This window comes from Saccopteryx leptura, chromosome 11 (assembly GCF_036850995.1).
Source record: "Saccopteryx leptura isolate mSacLep1 chromosome 11, mSacLep1_pri_phased_curated, whole genome shotgun sequence".
Classification (NCBI taxonomy): Eukaryota; Metazoa; Chordata; class Mammalia; order Chiroptera; family Emballonuridae; genus Saccopteryx; species Saccopteryx leptura.
The window spans coordinates 56,725,754-56,739,768 of NC_089513.1; the positions used below are offsets into that span (position 1 = coordinate 56,725,754).

At 39.8% G+C, this 14,015-nt stretch overlaps 1 long non-coding RNA gene across 1 annotated transcript in view; it reads left to right on the plus strand.

Annotated features, from left to right (window-relative positions):
* LOC136383209 (uncharacterized) overlaps nucleotides 1-9,894 on the plus strand; it is a 51,872-nt gene extending 41,978 nt beyond the window's left edge. Inside the window, exon 5 of the long non-coding RNA XR_010747376.1 lies at nucleotides 9,356-9,894. This is a non-coding gene — a long non-coding RNA (uncharacterized lncRNA). The remainder of the gene's footprint in view (nucleotides 1-9,355) is intronic.
* The last annotated feature ends 4,121 nt before the right edge of the window (nucleotides 9,895-14,015 follow it).

Genomic DNA, 14,015 nt, shown 5'->3' on the forward strand with positions numbered 1-14,015 from the left:
TCAAAAGACACTTTGGTTGTTTCCATGTCTTGGCCACTGTGAATAATGCTGCAATAAACATGGGGGTATATGTGTCTTTAAATATCAATGTTTTTGAACTTTTTGGGTAGATACCCAGTAAAGGGATTGCTGGGTCATATGGTAGTTCTATTCTTAATTTTTTGAGGAACCACCATACTTTCTTCCATAATGGCTGTACCCATTTACATTCCCACCAGCAGTGAATGAGGGTAACAGCCAATCTAACAGGTGTGAGGTGGCATCTCATTGTAGTTTTTTGTTTTTTGTTTTGTGGCAGAGACAGAGAGAGTCAGAGAGAGGGACAGATAGATAGAAGGGAGAGAGATGAGAAACATCAATTCTTTGTTGCGGTTCCTTAGTTGTTCATTGATTGATTTCTCATATGTGCCTTGACCGGAGGGCTACAGCAGACCAAGTGACCCCTTGCTCAAGCCAGCGACCTTGGGCTCAAGCTGGTGAGCCTTGCTCAAACCAGATGAGCCCGCGCTCAAGCTGGCGACATTGGGGTCTCGAACCTGGGTACTCCACATCCCAGTCTGACACTCTATCCACTGTGCCACCGCCTGGTCAGGCTCATTGTAGTTTTGATTTGCATTTCTCTAATAGTGAAGATGAGCATCTCTTCATATATCCATTGGTCTTTTCTATGTCCTTTTGGAAGAAGTGGCTGTTCAGGTCCTTTTCCCATTTTTCAATTGGATTGTTTGCTTGTTTTTTCCTGAGCTTTGTGAGTTCTTTATATATTTTGGATATTAACCCCAAATGCCTGTTGTTTATAAATATTATCTTCCATTTGGTTGGCTGCCTTTTTGTTTTGTTGTTCGTTTCTTTTGCTGTGTGGAAGCTTTATAGTTTGATATAGTTCCATTCATTTATTTTTGCCTTTACTTCCCTTGCCTTTGGAGTCAAATTCATAAAATGTTCTCTACAACCAAGGTCCATGAGTTTTAGTACCTATGTTTCTTTCTATGTAATTTATTGTTTCAGATCATATATTTAGGTCTTTGATCCATTTTGAATTAAATTTTGTGCATGGGGACAAAGTGTAGTCAAGTTTCATTCTTTTGCATATAGCTTCCTAATTTCTCAGCACCATTTATTGAAGAAGCTTTCTTTTCTTTTTTTATTGTGTTTTTGGCTCCTTTGTTGAAGATTATTTGTCCATATATATGTGGTTTTATTTCTGCCTGGCAGAATTCACTAGAGAAGCCATCTGGTCCTGGACTTTTATTTTTGGGAGGGTTATAATAGTTGTTTCTATTTCCTCCCTACTATTTAGGTTTTCCATTTCTTTATGACTCAGTCTAGGAAGATTGTATAGTTCTAGGAATTTATCCATTTCCTCTAGGTTGGTGAATTTGGTGGCATATAATCTTTCATAGTATCCTACTATGATCCTTTGTATATCTATGATGTCTGTGGTAATTTCTTCTCTTTCATTTTAGATTTTGTTTATATGAGTCATTCTTCTTTTTTCCTTGGGGAGTCTAGCCAGTGGTTTGTAGATTTTATTGATCTTTTCAAAGAACCAGCTCTTTGTTGTATTAATTTTTTCTATAATATTTTTGTTCTCTCTTTCATTTAATTCTGCTCTAATTTTTATTATTTCCTTTCTCCTGCTGACTTTGGGTTGCCTTAAGATGCAATGTTAGGTTATTTACTAGGGATCTCTCCTGTTTCTTGATATAAGTTAGTAATGATATAAACTTCTCTCTTACAGTTTTCGCTGCATCCCAGAAATTTTGATATGTCATGTTGTCATTTTCATTTGTCTAGATATATCATTTGACCTCTGCTTTTATTTCTTCTTTGATCCAGTCATTTTTTTAGAAGTACGTTGTTTAATTTACACATTTTTGTGAGTTTCTTTGCTTCCTGTTTGCAGTTGAATTCTAATTTCAAAGCCTTATGGTCAGAAAATATGCTTGGTATGATTTCAATCCTCCTGAATTTGTTGATGTTAGTTTTGTGGCCCTACATGTGGTCTATCCTTGAGAATGTTCCATGTACAATGGAGAAGAATGTATAATCTGATGTTTTGGGATAAAATGTCCTATAAATGTCTATTATGCCTATTTGATCCAGAGTGTCATTTAAAATGGATATTTCTTTATTGATTTTCTATTTGGATGATCTATCTAAAGCCATTAATGGTGTGCTGAGATTTTCAAGTATAATTGGGTTTTGGCTTGCTTCTATGTTTAGATCAGTTAGTAGATGTTTTATATATTTTGGTGCTCCTTGGTTTGGTGCATATATATTAAGAAGTATTATGTCTTCATGATACAATTTCCCCTTTATCATTATGAAATGTCTATCTTTGTCTCGGTTACCTTTGTTGTCTTGAAGTCAGCACTGTCAGATATGAGTATGGCTACACCTGCTTTTCTTTGAATATTATTTGCTTGGAGAATCATTTTGCAACCTTTCACTTTAAGTCTACTTTTGTCCTTGCGGCTTAGATGTGTCTTTTGAAGGCAGCATATGGTTGGGTTTTGCTTTTTGATCCAATCTGCTACTCTGTGCCTCTTTATTGGTGAGTTTAGTCCATTTATATTTAGGCTAATTAATGACCCTTGAGGATTTTCTACATTCATTTTATGTTTTGTTTTACAGTAGCTCTGTGTCTGGTTTGTATTTTCTTTTTGTGTTTCTGTCAGTTATTTTTGTTTGTTGGCATTATATACTTTTTACCCCTGTTTCTTCTTTTTTTTAAGCTATGTGTTTCAGTAGTGGCTTTTTCATGGGTGGTTACCATTAAGTTATTAAAAGAAAAATTTTCATATATACAAGAGTCCTTTGTCTTATGAGTGCTTCTGCACTCCATTCTCTTTTGTTACTGAAGTTCTTTATCCTCTCCTCTTTTATGTTATTGTTATCACAGATTATCCTTGTTTTTATTGTGACTCTGTTGGAGGCTTTACTGGTTTATGATTTGTTTTGCTCTTTGTGTCTGGTTGAATAACCCCATTGAGTATTTCCTGCAGTGAGGGTTTTCTGGTGATAAATTCCCTCAGCTTCTATATGTCTGAATAAGTTTTTGTTTCTTTTTTGTATTTGAAGGATAATTTTGATAGCTCTAATATTCTGGGCTGATAATTCTCTTTCAGTATTTTCAATGTTTGGTCCTACTCTCTTCTGGCTTGTAGAGTTTCTTCTGAGAAGTCTGATGGTAACCTAATGGGCTTTTCTTTATAGGTTATTTTCTTCTTTTCCCTAGCTGTCCTGAGGATTCTTTCTTTGTCATTTATTTTTGAAAATTTTATTACAATGTGCCTTGGAGTAGGTCTGTTTGGGTTGAGGTAAGTCAGCTTTTTGTTTGCTTCTTAGATTTGAGGCTCTAACTCCTTCCATAGGCTTAGGAAATTCTCATCAATTATTTCCTTGAATAGGCTCTCCATTCCATTCTCCTTCTCTTCTTCTGATATACCAATTATTCTTATATTGCTCTTTCTGTGGAGACAGAAATTCTTTTAGAGCTCTAATTTTTTTTTAATTCACAGTCTCTCTCCTCTTCTGTCTGTAACATCTCTAGTTGTTTATCTTCGATGTCACTGATTCTTTCCTCTATGTGTCTTGTTCTATTAGCAGCTAAACTTGCTACTTCAGTCTTCATGTATCAAGTTATTCATCTGTTTTTAGAGTGTCAATCTCCTTTCTGAGCTCATTAAGTTGCCTATTGGTGTTTTCTTGCATATTATTGAGTATTTTCAGAACTTCAATTTTGAATTTTTTATCATTTAACTCCACAGTTTCCATGTGATTGAGTTTTTCCTAGAGAGTTTACTTTTTTTTTTCTGAACTATGCCTCTGTCTCGTACAGCCATGGTATTCAATTTCTTCTTCCTTGGTTACATTTGAGAATGGTATTGTTAAGAACCCTAACAAACAGAAAACACTAAAAAAATGAAAAATTAAAATTAAAGAAATACAGTAAAAAAAATTAAAATTTTAAAAATTATGACAACTAAAAAAGAAATACCACAGAAAACAAAGATCAAAAACCAAAAAAAAAGAAATAAAAAACAAACAAAACACCCCAAAAAATAAGAATAAAAAATATATAATTCAAAAGAGAAAAAAAGAAAAAATTAAGAAAATAAAGGAAAAATAAATTTTGGGTTTGCGAGGTCTCCTCCAGTAGCTGTCACTGTATTTCAAGTTTTAGCTCTGTGAAATTCCTGGGCTGTCTTCAGCTGAAATGTTGCTGTCGCAATGATATAGGCGAGGCCACAGTCACATTGGTGGTTGGGGCGTGTTGTGAGGGCTTTACGGCTTCAGCTTTCAGGCTTTATGACTCTAGCAATGATGATCTCAGGCTTCTGGGAAGTCCTCCCATGTCTCAACAGACCCAGGTACCAGACGCTGAGCACCTCTGTTCCTCAGGGGAGAAAGTGGCTCTGGAGAGCTAGCTGTGGGGTGTGTCTCTGCCACTCTCGGTACCATGAGGTGAGGGAGGCAGGTCTGGGAGGCTGGGGGCCGCACTTTAGCTTTCTCTGCCTCTGCCGAGTGCAGGCTGCAGGCAGACCATTGGAACACTGGCCATGACCCCATGCTCTGGCCACTTTTGTTTATCTCCCCTCTGCCCCTTTGTCTCGCTGCTCCTCCCAGCAGGAGACCCACACATCTCTGTACCTTTCAGACAAAACCCAGAGAGTCCAAGCTTCCCTCTTCCCCCAGCAGAGAGAAAAAAAACCCCAGTCACTCCAGGTCTGTCTCCTCTCCAAAGCCCACCACGATTGCGTTCTATATTCCACCCTCCTTTTCACCCCATCCCACCTTTAGTCCATTCACTCTGTCCATTACTCTGCTGTCTCCTCCCCTCTCCTAATTCTATAGGAGGAAATATATAGGTTAATGATTCTCAATCTTGGATCCATAAAAGAAGGAAAGGGGACATTACAAACCATTTTCTTTAATAATAATCACCACTTATTAAGCTTACCCTGGACAAGAGTTATATGGAGTATATCATCTCCATTTTCTAGTTAAGGTCACTTATACATTTCTATTTAGTTGAGAAGCTGGATTTTAAATTCAAGTTTTGAAAATAGTCGAGTTATAAGAAGACATGTGTGAAATATTGGATAAACTATATAGCAAAATAAAAACATAAAGTGGTATCCAATGTCACCCATTATTATCACAACAGATCAAGTAGAATTGACCTAATTGTACCTTGCTGGTGGCCTTCTTCTGGAAATTTTCATGGGCTCACAAGCCTGTGTCCTGTCACCTCCTGCTTCTTCCTGCCCTGCTGCTATTCTCTGCACTGACCTTCCTCTACTGCCCCATTTCCTGTTCAGACAAGTACAGATCAGAGCTTCTTTCCTTTCCCCTGAGCACCTGTCCCTCTTACACTGAACATAGTTGTATCGATTTATCAGGTTTCTCTTGTCTAGCACAAAAAGAAAAGGTAAGAGTAAAATGTATGTCTCATCAGTGCACACTTTTGTATTAACCTCAGACTCTAGTCCATATCCTTATTCTCCTACTTCCATGTTATGTCTTATTGCTATAATCTTTGTATCTCTATAAACCACCTTTGGAACAAAATAGGGATAGAAATAATTTTTTTTTAACTTATAAACAGCGGTAGTTTCATGTCCTGGGTTTCTTTTTTCCTGTGTCCACACAGGCTTGGCAGAACATGTTTCCAGAATGGAAAATTACTGAGCCACTCTGGCTATCTATACCTGTGGATCCATTAGGAGCCTGCTTTATTTTGACAACTTTGCATCTTTTTTTCCCTGGACCCAGAAACAATTACATCCAAGAACTGAATAGATACTTTCTGTCTGAGAGTTAACAATCACCTGATTAATTCCAAAATAACCGCATCCAAAGATTTTTTCTTTTTTCTTTTTTTTTTAAACAATGTACCTTTCAACATAGTACTTTTGTCCTCAGCTTTGAGCCAGAGGATGTTTATAAGAAAGACAGAATCTACAGTACATGTGAAAAGGACGAGTCCCCAGGTCTAAGTCCCTCAAAGTCCTTAGGGGAAAATTCAACAGCCTGTCCGGCCTCCTGTAAATTTTTCTTCCACACAAACTGCCCCATTGTATTGCTGTTTTGGTCACACAGGTCTGAGCCTGTCTAGTAAGTAACTGATTTCTTGTTGTGTGCTAGAAAAATGGGCTTTAAATTTATATTTCTAAGCAAGGGTATCTTTTACAAAAATGAAACATTACACTGAATTTCAATATATAAAATGAAGCTAAGTGAAATGAAGTGAGAGAGGTGGCGGGGCACAGATAGTGGGAAATAGGAAGCATTTCTGGACTATTCCATTTACTCACTCACTCATTCACTCATTCAGCATTTACTCCTACTTGGAAATTCTCCTTCCAGAATCCTTCAGCAAACCTGTGTTCAGTATCAACAAGTCAGTGTTCCCATACAACGTGAAAGCACTTTACGAACGTCTTCCTGTGCCAGCCTGTTCCTGACCTGGGCCCATGAGGCAGTTTAAGGCCATGGACAGTTATATGTGTTGCATACTGCACAAGATCCTGGCAGATAAAATATAGATCTTATTCTAACAAAATTCAGTGAATGATGACCACTCACCAACAAGCCGAAATACACTTCACTGAGGGAGATGTGCCTTTTTCCACTAGCATGAAGGCACCGAACCACACCCATGTGGAGCTCCTCCCCAGGCTCACTGGTCCTGACTCCTGAAGCCCTCCACTCCCATCTCACAGGGTCACCTACACCTCAGAGAGGCAGGAAGTGACTGGAGCACCCAAGAGGATGGGCGGGAAACAATCTTCCTGCTCCGGTGACAGACATGACCAGAAACAGCCATCCCCAGTCACTCTGAGCTGGCTGTGACTCAGCCCAGCCAGCGGGGGCCCCTTGTGAAATGCTTTAAGGCTGACCCTGGGTTGACTTGTTACTCAGCATAGGATGTTCCTTGCTTGTTATCTGCCGAAAACAGGTAGTCTCCTGTTAGACTGCTCCTCTGAAACAATAAGCAATGTTTTTCCTCCTCAAAGTGCAGTTTCCCTCTGACGCAACCCAAGATAAAACGTAACGTGTTTCTGCCCAGAAAAGGAGGCAGGAGCTGCCTCTGGTGGCCCTGGCACGTCTCTGTTAAAAGACCAGCCACAAAAGGAGAAAACCCTTCCAAAGCACCCATGGTGGAAACAGCGGCACTGCACAACTAAGTCAGCACTCTTTAAGTTTTCTCCCCAGCTGCCTTCACTCAGGTTCCCTTGGAGGTAAGCTGTGAGCCTCCCGGCTGGACACAGCACAGTACCGTCCTGAGAACATTGCATTGGCAGATGGTCCTCCCTGGGAGCTTCTCGTCCCAGCTGGTGAGTCAGGGCTGGCTCACAGGCAAACACCGTGCAGCAGCCCCAGGGCTAAAGTGCTTCAGGGACATGAGGAGCCATCCTCCTTCCTCCCACGCTCCTTGGGGCCCCAATTCCTGAAACCTGAAACAGTGCGGTTCATTTCACAGTAGGACAGAAAGCTTTAAAAACAAATTGCCTCACGGAAATGGGTGCACAAGCAAAGACCAGGGACTGGCTGTGTTTTGTCATAAAATCCATGTGACAAAAAACAACCAATCTCCCCCAGAAAGAGGTGGTGTGGCTGGCTCATATCAGAGGACCCAGGCTGGACCAGAACTACCCCTTCAGTCACATTGCTTCTCACCGTTTCCTTAGCGAGAATGGACTAAAGACAGATTTTGGAGCTTGCTGTTTGTGGTTATGCGTAGTGTCTTGCATGTAAGTAAACTACTCATACGATTCTGTCTATAGAATTAATTCAGTCCTTTTAGAAAAAGTATGCTGTTATCTCCAGAACGTATGGAGTTTACAATAATCCAGGTATTCCTAGCTGGGAATACTTACAACTCAACAGGCCCTATCTTTTAAATAGAAATTATTCATTTTATTTTGAGTAGACAGTACATTCATATATTCAGATACCAAATCAGTATAAAGTATCTATATTAAGAATTCTCACCTTTACCCTGTTCACATTCCCCAGTAACCTCAAAGGTAACTATATTTATTACTTTCTTATATATTCTTTCAGTGTTTCTTTGTGCAAATATAAACAGAAATAAATATTTTTGTAGTCTGAATAATGCCCCCCCCCCTAAAATGGTCATGCACTAATCCCCAGAACCTGTGACTATACTACCTTACATGGCAAAAGGAGGTTTGCAGATATAATTAAGTGAAGGATCCTGACGTGGGGAGATTATCCTGGATTATACAGGGGAGCTTAATCTAATCACAAGGATCTTTACAGGAGTGAGGAAGGAGGACCAAAGACAAAGAAAAAAGGGAGAGGGAGATTGGAAGATTGTACACTGGTTTCAAAGATGGAGGGTAGGGCTATCAGCCAATGAGTGCAGGCAGCCTCCAGAATTTGGAAAAGGCAAGGAAATGGATTTTCTCCTAGAGCCTCCAGCAGGAACACAGACTTCTGACTTCCAGAACTAGCAGAAAATACATTTCTATTGTTTCATACCATTGGGTTTGTGGTAATTCGTTACAGAAACAGCAGGAAACTAACACAATTTATTTTTGCCTTTTTCTTTTCTTTGTAACAGAAACAAAGAGAGAGAGAGAGAGAGACAGGGACAGATAGGGACAGACAGACAGGAAGGAAGAGAGATGAGAAACATCAGTTCTTCATTGCAGCTCCTTAGTCTCCTTAGTTATTGATTGATTGCTTTCTCATATGTGCCTTGACCAGAAAGCTACAGCAAAGCGAGTGACCCCTTGCTCGAGCCAGCAACCTTTGGGCTAAGCCAGCGACCTTGGGATCATGTCTATGATCCCACGCTCAGGCCAGCAACCCAACGCTCAAGCAAGTGAGCCCATGCTCAAGCCAGCAACCTTGGGGCTTTGAATCTGGGTCCTCTGGGTCCCAGTTCGAAACTCTATCCACTGCGCCATCGCCTGGCCAGGCTATTTTTACCTTTTTCTTAAACAAAAGTTAGCATACCCTGTTTAGGGTGTCCCAAAAGTCTCAGTACAATTTTAGGTTTTAATAACTTCAGAAGTATAAATGCTACGAACTTACAGCACTGGCCGGGTAGTTCAGTTGGCTAGAGAATCATTTCAATATGCCAAGGTTGTGGATTCAATACCTGGTCAAGGCACAGACAAGAATCAACCAATAAATAAGTGGGACAACAAATCAATCTCTCTCTCTTCCTCTCTCTCTCTAAAATCAATAAATAAAAAATTTAAGTGCTACAAACTTATAAACATCATTTGAAAGTTTTATTATTTCAATCTCTTTTACACATATTTAGTTATGTGAATTTTAAATAATATATTTTATTTTCATTTTGTTTCAGTATTTCTGACTGAAGACAATAAATACTTACTGAATCAGCCCTGGCCAGTTGGCTCAGCAGTAGAGCATCGGCCTGGCATGTGGAAGTCCCGGGTTCGATTCCTGGCTAGGGCACACAGAAGTGTCCATCTGCTTATCCACCCCTCCCCCTCTCCTTCCTCTCTGTCTCTCTCTTCCCCTCCCACAGCCAGGGCTTCATTGAAGCAAAGTTGGCCTGAACACTGAGGATGATTTCATGGCCTCACACTCAGGTGCTAGAATGGCTCCAGTTGCAACAGAGCAATGCTCCAGATGGGCAGAGCATCGCCCCCTGGTGGGCATGCTGGGTGGATCCTGGTTGGGTGCATGCAGGAGACTGACTGCCTCCCAGCTTCTAACTTCAGAAAAATACTGACTGAATCAAAAGCATTAAAGTTAAAATTTATTGTTCCAGCCTGACTCATGGAGGCACAGTGGATAAAGTGTCGACCTGGAACACTGAGGTCGCTGGTTTGTAAACTGTGGACTTGCCTGGTCAAGGCACATATAGGAATTGATGCTTTCTGCTCCTCCCCCCTTTCTCTCTCTCTCTCTCTCTCTCTCTCTCTCTAAAAATAAATAAATAAAATCTAAAAAAAATTTATTGTTGCAAACTCAAAAGACTAAATAAGTGAATAAAAAGTATACACAATTAAGTTTTCAAATCATGTTTTTCAAGTAGCTATACTAACATTTTTTGGACACGGTGCACCTTCTTCAGCACTTTCATTTTTGTCCATCAACAATATATTTTAGAGGTATTTTTTGTATCAAAACATAAGAGAATCCTAATTCCTCTGACTGCAGCACACTGTCCTGTCGTGTGGGTGGTCCAGTCTCCTAGAATGGGTATTTGGGTTGCTTCTAACCACAAAGAGCACTAATCTTGTACACATCGCATTCTGTATGTGTGCAGCTGGATCTTCAGGGCACACTATCAGGCATGGGAATGTGGGGTCAACCCTACTCTTTAGCAGCAGTAGAAGGGTGTGGAGAGTGTTGGTAAGGATGGTGGTAATTCCTGCCACCTCTGTGTGCACAGTTTTTTACAGTGTGACTTTGCCGCTCCAGTCACCAAGAGGTGGAGTTCATTTCCCTACTTCTGGAATATGGGCTGGCTTGTGACTTCTTTGGCTAATAAAATGTGGAGAAGGTGATACTGTAGGACTTCTGAGCCTAAACCTCCAAAGGCCCTACAGCTCCTTCTCACTCTCTCAGAACCCTAAACATTTTATGTGAGGAAGCCTGGGCTAGCCCCCATGAGGCAGCGAGACCAGTGGAAAGAGTCATAGCCAATTTCCAGCTTATACGAGGAAGTGCCCAGTGGAGCCAAGAGATGACCACAGCCTCGTGGGTGACGCCGGAAGAGACGGCAACAATGCCAAGCTCAGTCAGCCTTGTTGCCAACCCAGTGACCTGCTGTGAAGTGTAAAAAGAAGGTAAAACTACTCATTTTTGAGGTGATTTATTATATAACAATAAACAACTGAAGCTCAGGGAAGAGTTTCTCTTAACAAGACTTCTTTTGCAAGGCAATAACCAACTTTTAGAGCAGTCAGTGGACTCTCCGAAGTTTCCTAAGCAAGACCGGGTCAGCTAGTCTTGGGGTTAGTGGTAGGTGTTGTAATGACTCAGATAAACCTCAACCCTGAGCGTGCCAAAAACCTGGCTGGGCCACCAAACTATCTCACTTTCAGAAAGAAACAATGGGAGGTTTGGTGTGTGTCAGAGCAGTGGCTAGATTAGGGGGATTTTCTCTGGGAGGCATCGCATTTCACTGTTGGGCAATCTCCTTTGTCAGAGGGGAAAAGTCTGCTATGTCATCCTCTCTGGCATACACTAAGGCTCTTCTCAGTTCAGTGAAGGAAAATGAGGAGTCTGAGAATGCCCTGGTTAGCTTCATCTGGCTCAAAGGAAAGACTACATTTGATTTCAATTTGTGAACTAGCATACCAATGTTTTTCAAAGTCGAGAAAGTCAATTTAATGTGTTGGGAATACCATTGTTTTAATGCCCTGGCCAGTTAGCTCAGTGGGTTAAGAGCATTGTCCCCAAATGACAAGGTTGTGGGTTCAATCCCCCGTCAGGGCACACATGGAAAGCAACTAATGACTGCACAACTGAATGCTTTCTTTCCCCTTCTCATCTCTCTTCCTTCCTCTCTCAAAATAAATAAATAAATAAATAAATAACCATTAAACCCTGGTTGATAGCAAGGTTGGTTGGAGAGTTGTTCCAGAGTGCAGAGGTTGCCAGTTTGATTCCCTGGTCAGAGTACATACAGGAGCAGTCCCTGCCTCTCTCTAAAAAAATAAAAAATAAAAAAAAAATATATATATATATACATATTTTACACCCTTGTTCATAGCAGCATTCTCCACAATAATGAAAAGGTAGAAGCAACCAAATGTCCAAGTGGGTAAATAAAATGTTATGAATACACACAGTGGAATATTATTTAGCTATAAAAAGGAAGGAACTTATGATACATGCTACCACATGGATGAACCTGGAGGACATTATGTCAAATGAAATAAGCTAGACACAAAAAGACAAATACTGTATGATTCCATTTACATACAGTACCTACAGTAATCAAATTCATAGAGACAGAAAGAGAATGGTGGTTCCAAAGGCCAGGGGAAGAGGGAAATGGGACGTTATTGCCTTAAAGGGTACAGAATTTCATTGGGGATGGTGAAAAATGTTCTGAAGATGGATGGTAGTGATAGTTACACAATGTGAATGTACTTAATGCCTCAGAATTGTATGCTTAAAAATGGTTAAAATTGTAAGTTTTATATTATGTGTATTTTACCACAATAAAAAATAATTATAATAAAGTGAAATAAAATATAGGTTATATGGATGTGTCCACTGTACAAAAATGCATCAGGCTCTACACTTATGATAATATGCTTTGCTATTTATTTGCTGTGCTTCAATAAAATAATTAATTATTAAAAACTAGAATAAGAATAGAAAATGCCAGAGTACATTGCCCATAATAAAGGTAAGTGTTGTTTTGTGAAAATTTAGTTATACTTAAGCGTGTGTGTGTGTGTGTGTGTGTGTGTGTGTGTGTGTGTGTGTGTACTGAATCATGATGTAAAATGTATTTCTGATTGTGGTTTTAAAAAATTGAAAAAAAGCCTGACTAAGTGGTGGCACAGTGGATAGAGCATTAGCTTGGATACTGAGGACTCAGGTTCAAAACCCCAAGGCTGCTGGCTTGAAATTGGGATCATAGACATGACCCCACGGTTTCTGGCTTAAGCTCAAAGGTCGCTGGCTTGAAGTCCAAGGTCACTGGCTTGAAGTTCAAGGTTGTTGGCTTGAGCAAGGTGTCACTGGATCAGCTGGAGACCTTCAGTCAAGGTACATATGAGAAGCAATCAATGAAAAACTCAAGTGCCACAACTACCAGTTGATGCTTTTCATCTCTCTCCATTTCTGTCTGTCCCTGACTATGTCCCCCCCCCCCTCTTAAAAAAATGAATAAAACATATGCTAAGGGCTAATCTCCATTTCCCATTGTTGTGGCTCCTTCCTTTTTGAATTTGAGTCACTTTTCTTAGTAGAAGTAATTTAATTTTGACATTCATTTATTCAAGCAGAAAAATCCTTTCCCTGGGGGATTCTCTTTATTATAATCATTTTCCTCCACCTGACTATTCACGGTAGCAAGATTTCATGCGCAAGATTAGCCAGTAAATTCATGTATAGAGACATTCAATCATTGTGCTCCATGAACTGTTAACAAAAGCATTAGCATACATTGTGATAAGAAATTATGACATAGGCTTTATGTTTTAATTCAGAAAAAAATTAGAGTTCCCTTCAGTCATACAGTGTTTGATTCAAAAGTCTTTGGTGGTCCTAGCCAGAGAGCTCCATTGGTTACAGCATTGCCTGAAGCACATAGGTTGCCGGTTCAATCCCCAGTCAAGGCACATGCAAGAATGGATCAATGTTCCTTCCTTCTTCTTCTCTCTCTCTCTCCCTTTCTCTCTGGCTAAAATGAATAAATAAATAAAAATTTTAATGTCTTTGGTGGTTATGGCTTCTAAACTTCTTCTGCTCGTAGACATATTCACTATAACATTTAAAAACAGTGGATTGTTCATCTTGTGCCTGAACATTTCCAGCAACAGTGAGGCACCCCAATTCATTGTTGAGTAGCTCCCATTGTAGAAGTGTTGAAGAGAGCAGTTTTATGGCAGATTGGGTGGCAGGTCACTTTGGAACCTGTAGAGACATATTCCATTATCTAACAAACAGGTTCCTGAACATATTACCCACATTTCAAAGGTATTCTTCATAAGGAGTGTGTATTGGCTTGTAAGAGTGCTCTTCATTCTTTTGCATATGGCTGTCCACTTTTCCCAACACCACTTATGAAAGTAACATTCTGTCTTTTCTCCATTGTATATTCTTCACTCCATTGTCATGAGTTAATTGACCATACCTGCATGGGTTTATTCTGAGCTCTCAATTCTGTTTCATTGATTTATGTCTTTGTTTTTATGCCAGTACTATACTGTTTAATTACTATAGCTTTGTAATATAGTTTAAAATCAGACAGTGTAATGTTTCCAGCTTTGCTCGTCTTTCTCAAGATTACTTTGGCTACTTATAGGGTC